Source organism: Gracilinanus agilis, chromosome 1 (genome assembly GCF_016433145.1).
Source record: "Gracilinanus agilis isolate LMUSP501 chromosome 1, AgileGrace, whole genome shotgun sequence".
Classification (NCBI taxonomy): domain Eukaryota; kingdom Metazoa; phylum Chordata; class Mammalia; order Didelphimorphia; family Didelphidae; genus Gracilinanus; species Gracilinanus agilis.
Genome location: NC_058130.1, coordinates 389,009,838 through 389,015,837, shown reverse-complemented (window position 1 = coordinate 389,015,837; position 6,000 = coordinate 389,009,838). Strand labels below are relative to the sequence as shown.

The window sequence follows — 6,000 nt, the reverse complement described above, 5'->3', positions numbered from 1 at the left end:
CCCCCCCCCCAGAATAGTTTTTAACAGAGATGGTAAACAGATTAGAGAATGTGTCAATAAAATTAGATTAAAGATTGAGGATGTTTTTCTTGAAGAAGAGAAGATTTGGATAGAGATGGGTGGACAAAGAGTCTATCCATTCTTTTGTGAATGTGTAAATTGGCTTATGAATCCTGATGCTTTAAAAAGTTATTCAAGTTCTTTCATGTTCTGATATTATGAGTATTTTTTCAATTTTGAGTTCCAGTTATATTAGCCACTTATTGCCTTCCATTTTGTCTTTTTCACACCACACTTACCAATATATCAAGTATCTATAACTGCACTTACTTTTATATTCATATTTACATTTATCATATTTATTTTTGGTCTTTGCCTGTGATTTCGTTGGCTTCCAGTGAACAAATTCTGCCAATTTAAATAAGCAGCTATTCTGCAATTTATAGTTTTAAAGTCTCTTGTAGCACTATGAATTTAAGGGACTTCCAGTAGTAGCGAATAATATCAATAGTAGTAATAGTAACTAGCATTTATATAGCACCTTAAAGGTTTGGAAAGCTCTTTACATACATTTCACTGGGTCCTCACACCACCCCTGATAGATGAGATCATTATCCCCATTTTACAGATGAGGAAACTGAGGCTGAATTTAAGTAACTTGACTAGGGTAAGTGTCTTGGGCAATATTTAACCTCAGGTCTTCGTGGCTCCAGGTCTAGCCCTCTCTCCCCCACACCATTTACCTACCTCTAGCTAATAAATATGTGTCAGATGTGATATTTGAATTAAATCATCCTGACTTTGTGGTGTGCCTGTAAGTATCTGCTGTCATATACTATAAGAGAGAGAAACTTAAGGGGCTTACATTCTATTGGGGGAGACAAAATAGGAATTTTCCTTGTTATGGCCCCAAAGGCCAGATCTTAATTAGCTTAGATTTTATGCAAGTGATGCTACATATAAAACTTGTCTAGAAAACTAACTAAAAACAAACAAAAAGCCACACATAAGAGCATTAGGCCTTCTAACAAGTAATGAATGTTAGAAATCATTTAAATTTAAATTCTTTAAAGAATAGTGAGATACAGAAATACTCTTGACATATTAGATTTTATTTAGTCAGAAAACGAGTAGTACATTAAGATCTTTTTAAATTAAAATCTCATATTTATATGTTTCCTTGTTATGCTTTTTAGTTGTTAATATATTTATATTTTTTCATGCTTTAGCCCTAAATTGTTTGAAAATTTAACCAGATTATATTATAGGAAAGTCAATATGATAGTTATAGGGGAGGAGTAGGAAAGTAGAAGGTTTGTAAAATGAAAGATGGCAAATAGGAGAGAGAAGAAGATTTGTGTGTGAGAGACAAAGAATATTAAAGCTGAGAGTATTTCAAAATCAAAGGCAAAATCTTAGCTAGAACTCTGTCTTTTAGTATCTGATCTGTTGCTGAATTACTCAAGTGGTGCTATTTTTCTGTTCTTTTCCTGTCTTTAGTTTGGGTGTAAAATGTGCATTTTTTAAACTATTAGTGCAAGAAATTCATTCATTCATACCTTTGAAATGTATCATTTTAATCTCATTATACAGGGTTTGTTTAGTCAGCAGATATTTACAAAATGTCTTCTCTGTATGTATCACTGAGACAAGTACTATAGAAGATAAATGAGATACAATTTATAATTTCTGCAGTGAAGGAAAAATGAGGGATTAATTTAGCTTGGGTAGAGATAAAGGAGATATAGATTTAGAAATTAGTTGTACAAATAGTAGTAGTTGGGGAAAGAAAATGATCATCAAGGGAAAGGATATATATGATGAGAATAGAAGAGCAAAGAATGCCAAACTTCCAGGAATGACCAATTCAAAGTAAGGGAAAGAGAAGAAAGAGACAGAGAACGAAGGTAATGAAATGAAATAAAACCATGAAAACATGGTAACTAGTGTCACATGCCACAGAGAGGTTCAAGGGGTTAAAGACTGAGGAAAAGCCATTGGTCTTGGCCTTTAGTATATTATTGGTGACCTTTTAAAGAGATTTGAGGTTTTTCCCTTAGAGCTTGGAGCTGGATTCTCTGAGGAGAAAATGGTCTTTGTGTCATGTAATATTACAGAGGCTACATAGATTCCTCTCTTAGTAGACACAAGAAGAGCTACTTGGTGACTGCCACAGGGTTGTGAGCTTACGTGAACAATGTATCTGGTACATGATGGAAAACTTTGAAAGACTTGTCAAACAATTTCTGGTGATCCAGGTGGACTTCATCAGCCTCATTCTCTCTTCCAAAGTCAGAGGAGTTCAGTGGCAAGACAAAAGTCAGGACAACTGGCAAAGGCTGGGATGCAGTGATTGACCTTGGTGTCTTCTGTGTCCGACCGAGCTTTAAGTGCCACAGCACCTGATTCAGACACTTCCATGGCCATTGGAGCAAATTATTCTCATCTGCCCATTTCATTGGGGATAAGAGAAGCCTTCACATCTATTACCTTAACTCATGGATGGCTTTGAGGTCTCTTGGTTACCTTTAACTTGGTTTAGCTCATTTTTTGAGTTGGGTTTTTACCAAGATGTGACTGCCATACGTGCTAGAGCTTATTAGAGCCACAGATGAGAGTGTAGCTGACGAGGAGAGGGAAGAACGCTTGAGGTTTATCAACCTCATCAAGAAGGTTTTGTAGTGAAAATGAAGGAGAGAGAGAGAGAAAACTGCCTTTAAGAAGGATTGAGCCAGATGCCAGAGAACATGGCACAATAATTAATTCACAAGAAACATATTGAAGAAGGACATTATGAGTGCCCTAACATGTCTCTATAAAAATGCACTGAGGATAAATGTATTGGAAAAAAGTGAACCTAAGAATTTTAAATCAGAAAAGTAAATACAAACTTACTGGCATCTTTGAGATTTGGTGAGATGAGATTCCTGACTGGAAGAAGGCAATTTTTTATTCAGCAGGAAAAAAAGAGTGATTGAAATAGCATAGTGAATCAAGAAGATAGAGGTATAAAATCAAAGGAAAGAAGCATAATAAATATCCTTTGGAAAAGGAAAAAAGTAGACAAAAGGAAGAGCTATTGGAGTGGCAGCATATTACCAACTGCTCAACCAGAAGGAGCAAACAGAAGTTTATGTAACTGGCATGGAGGCAAGACATAGTAGACATTGAGGATGTCACCATCCAGATTTCTCCCAAAGGTTTTTGATAAATTTAGCAAAGAAACTAAAAAATATTTTTATTAATTTAATCATTTAGAAAGTAGAAGGATCAATTAAATTCAGTTCAGCAAATTTTTATTATGTGCTTATTAGCTATGAGGCGCTATTCTAGGCTATGGGGATACATTCTTTTTGGTAGGAGAAACAAAAACTACACAGAATATACCATGTAAAAATAATTGTCTTTCAGAGTAGAGTGAGATGAGGATCCCACTAAGAGCTGGACAAATCAAGAATTAATTTACATAGTTGGAGGCATGAACAGCTCTACCACACAAACATGATTCATGGATAGATAGATGTCAGTCTGGAAGAAGCTTTCTGGTGGAGTGTCACAGGGCTCTGTCCTTGGCACTGCTCAGTTCATCATATTTATCAATGACTTAAATAAAGTTTTAGTGCAATTCTGTTTCTAGATGACATGAAGCTTGGAAAAGATAGTTATTATGTTGGATGATTTCTTCATTTCAGTAGTATATGCTCCTGGCTTACTGGGTACATAAACCAGATTGTAATTTGGATCCCCCAAAGATCTTAATAGGCTGAAACAATGGGATGCTTCTAGGATTAAATTTAATACATCAAGGTGAAAAATACTATATTTGGATCCCAGAAATAAGCTGTACAAGTATAATAAGGTTATGGCAAATGGTGAGAAAATAATTCTGTGAAAATATACTGGCTGGAGGGTGGAGGGTGACTTTAAGGGTCGTAAGGTCAGGATAAATCACTATGATATAGGACATGATGGGTTGAACAGTAAAAGTTAGTAGGACATGAATAACACTTTTTTATCATGAGTTTTCACTTGACAGTTGTTGTTCGCCAAATTCACACAGGTATTATTTTCACTAATCATTATCATATTTTATTTGATTAATGACCACTGTCACACTGGCTGCAAGGAACACAAATATAATATTAAAATACATTTTATGAATAAATTTGGATAAAAATCACTTCAAAGCTAGAATACCTAAAATCTTTTGGAATTGTCTAAAATTTTTAAAAGTACAAATCAGTAGAAACCTCCTGTTTTTGTCATTGTTAAATTGAAATAAGAACATTTTGTACTGTGCTCTAAGATTCACAGAACTATAGACTTGAAAAACACAGAATCTTAGAGTTGAAAGTTCCAGATTCTATAATTCCTCACTAACAGCCCAACTCTTTTAGGATTGTGCAGTTTGTTACTATTGTTTCTTATTCCCTGTGTTACAGCATTTGTTTATATTTTAACAAAGATGAAGAAGAGAAAAAAGGGGTGCATGAAAAGAACAAAATTTTAGAGCTAGGAAGGGCATTAGAAATAATTTAGGGTCACCCTTCTCATCTTACAGGTAAAGAAATGGATTCTGAAGGAGGGAAAATAAAAGAAAAACCAGATTAGAACTCAGATCTTCCAACTCTGGCCAGGTTTAATGCTTTTTTTCCCCAGTGTACCATTATTGCCTTTCATACCTCTTCATCATCACTACTTCTGGGGAGTGGCTAGGGCTATTATATCATTGGTAAGGGAACCCTCAATTAGGAAACTTCTACCAATGCAGAGCAGCAATTGCTCTGCAATTTATCATCTTAGAGATTAATTTAAGTGACTTGCTCAGGCTCAGGAAGATAGTATGGGTCAGAGGTAAAACTTAAAACATAGGTCTTCCTGACTCAGTCCAATTCATCATCCACTATACCTCTTAGACTGTAACCGTATCTAGCTGTATAGTAAACATTTAATAAATGTTTGTTAATACTGTAGTACCTTTCATTGACTGCAGAGAAAATGTGCCTAGTAGTTCCCTTATTTAATTCAAGCTGCCCTTCCTATAACTGATGCCAACTCAGGGGGATACTGTATTATTATTTTAAATAAGAATCTATATTTTAAAATATTTATCATTTGTTATAAAATTAACTTATTGAGTATTTTCTAATAATTTTCTAATGAATAATAATAATTTTCTAATAATTATGTGATTCTTCATACCATGAAATTTCAAAATCTATCTGTAATTTACTATGTTGGTGTCTTAAAATATTTGCAAAATAAAAGAGAGAATCAAAAAAATATTGATCGTGATTGTTTAGGTTTACTCTCACATAATATTGAACAAGTATCCCTTGTTCCCTTCTCTACTCATGACTTTGTATTATTGTTTCTGATTTTCAAAGTGTTCCAAAGTGAGACTTACTGGTTGTTATGCCTCTCCCATCATACAAGTTAGTCAAGGGCTTATCAGAAATATAGATGATAACCATTGATGTGTGTGTGATTAGAAAATTTTAGAGAGTTGGACATTTCTAAGTCATATGTCTCAAAGAGGCATTGGATTGTGCTGATTACCTAGTGGCTATTCTTTATGGAGCCAGATATCTCATTTATTCTTCATTGTGGCAAGAAAATAATATAAGGAATAATAAATGTATCTCCAGATTTTCTTACATTGCCTTTCTAAGAAAAGCATTATTATATCTCATGGGGTCTTTTTCACCATGTTAGTGTCTGACTTTATTTTGAAGAGAGGAAGTCTGGAAGACCTGGGTTCAAGTCCCATTTTTGAAAGATAATGATCATGTAAACCTAGGCAAGTCACTTTAATCTCTCTTAGTGCTCCAGAGCACATAAATTGATGATCAGTTTTCTGGTCTTCATTGTTAAAGGGAGTTTCCTCACTGAGAGTTCTCTAGACACTCATGAAATCACAACTCTATGCGGTCCCTACTCTGCCAGCCTATTGTTGGTTAAGGGAAATGGAATTTTAAAATTAGTCAGGTAGACTTGCTC

At 34.5% G+C, this 6,000-nt stretch overlaps 1 protein-coding gene across 1 annotated transcript in view; it reads left to right on the top strand.

Annotated features, from left to right (window-relative positions):
• ZNF532 (zinc finger protein 532) overlaps positions 1–6,000 on the top strand; it is a 116,068-nt gene that overhangs the window by 100,029 nt on the left and 10,039 nt on the right. The window lies entirely within an intron of this gene.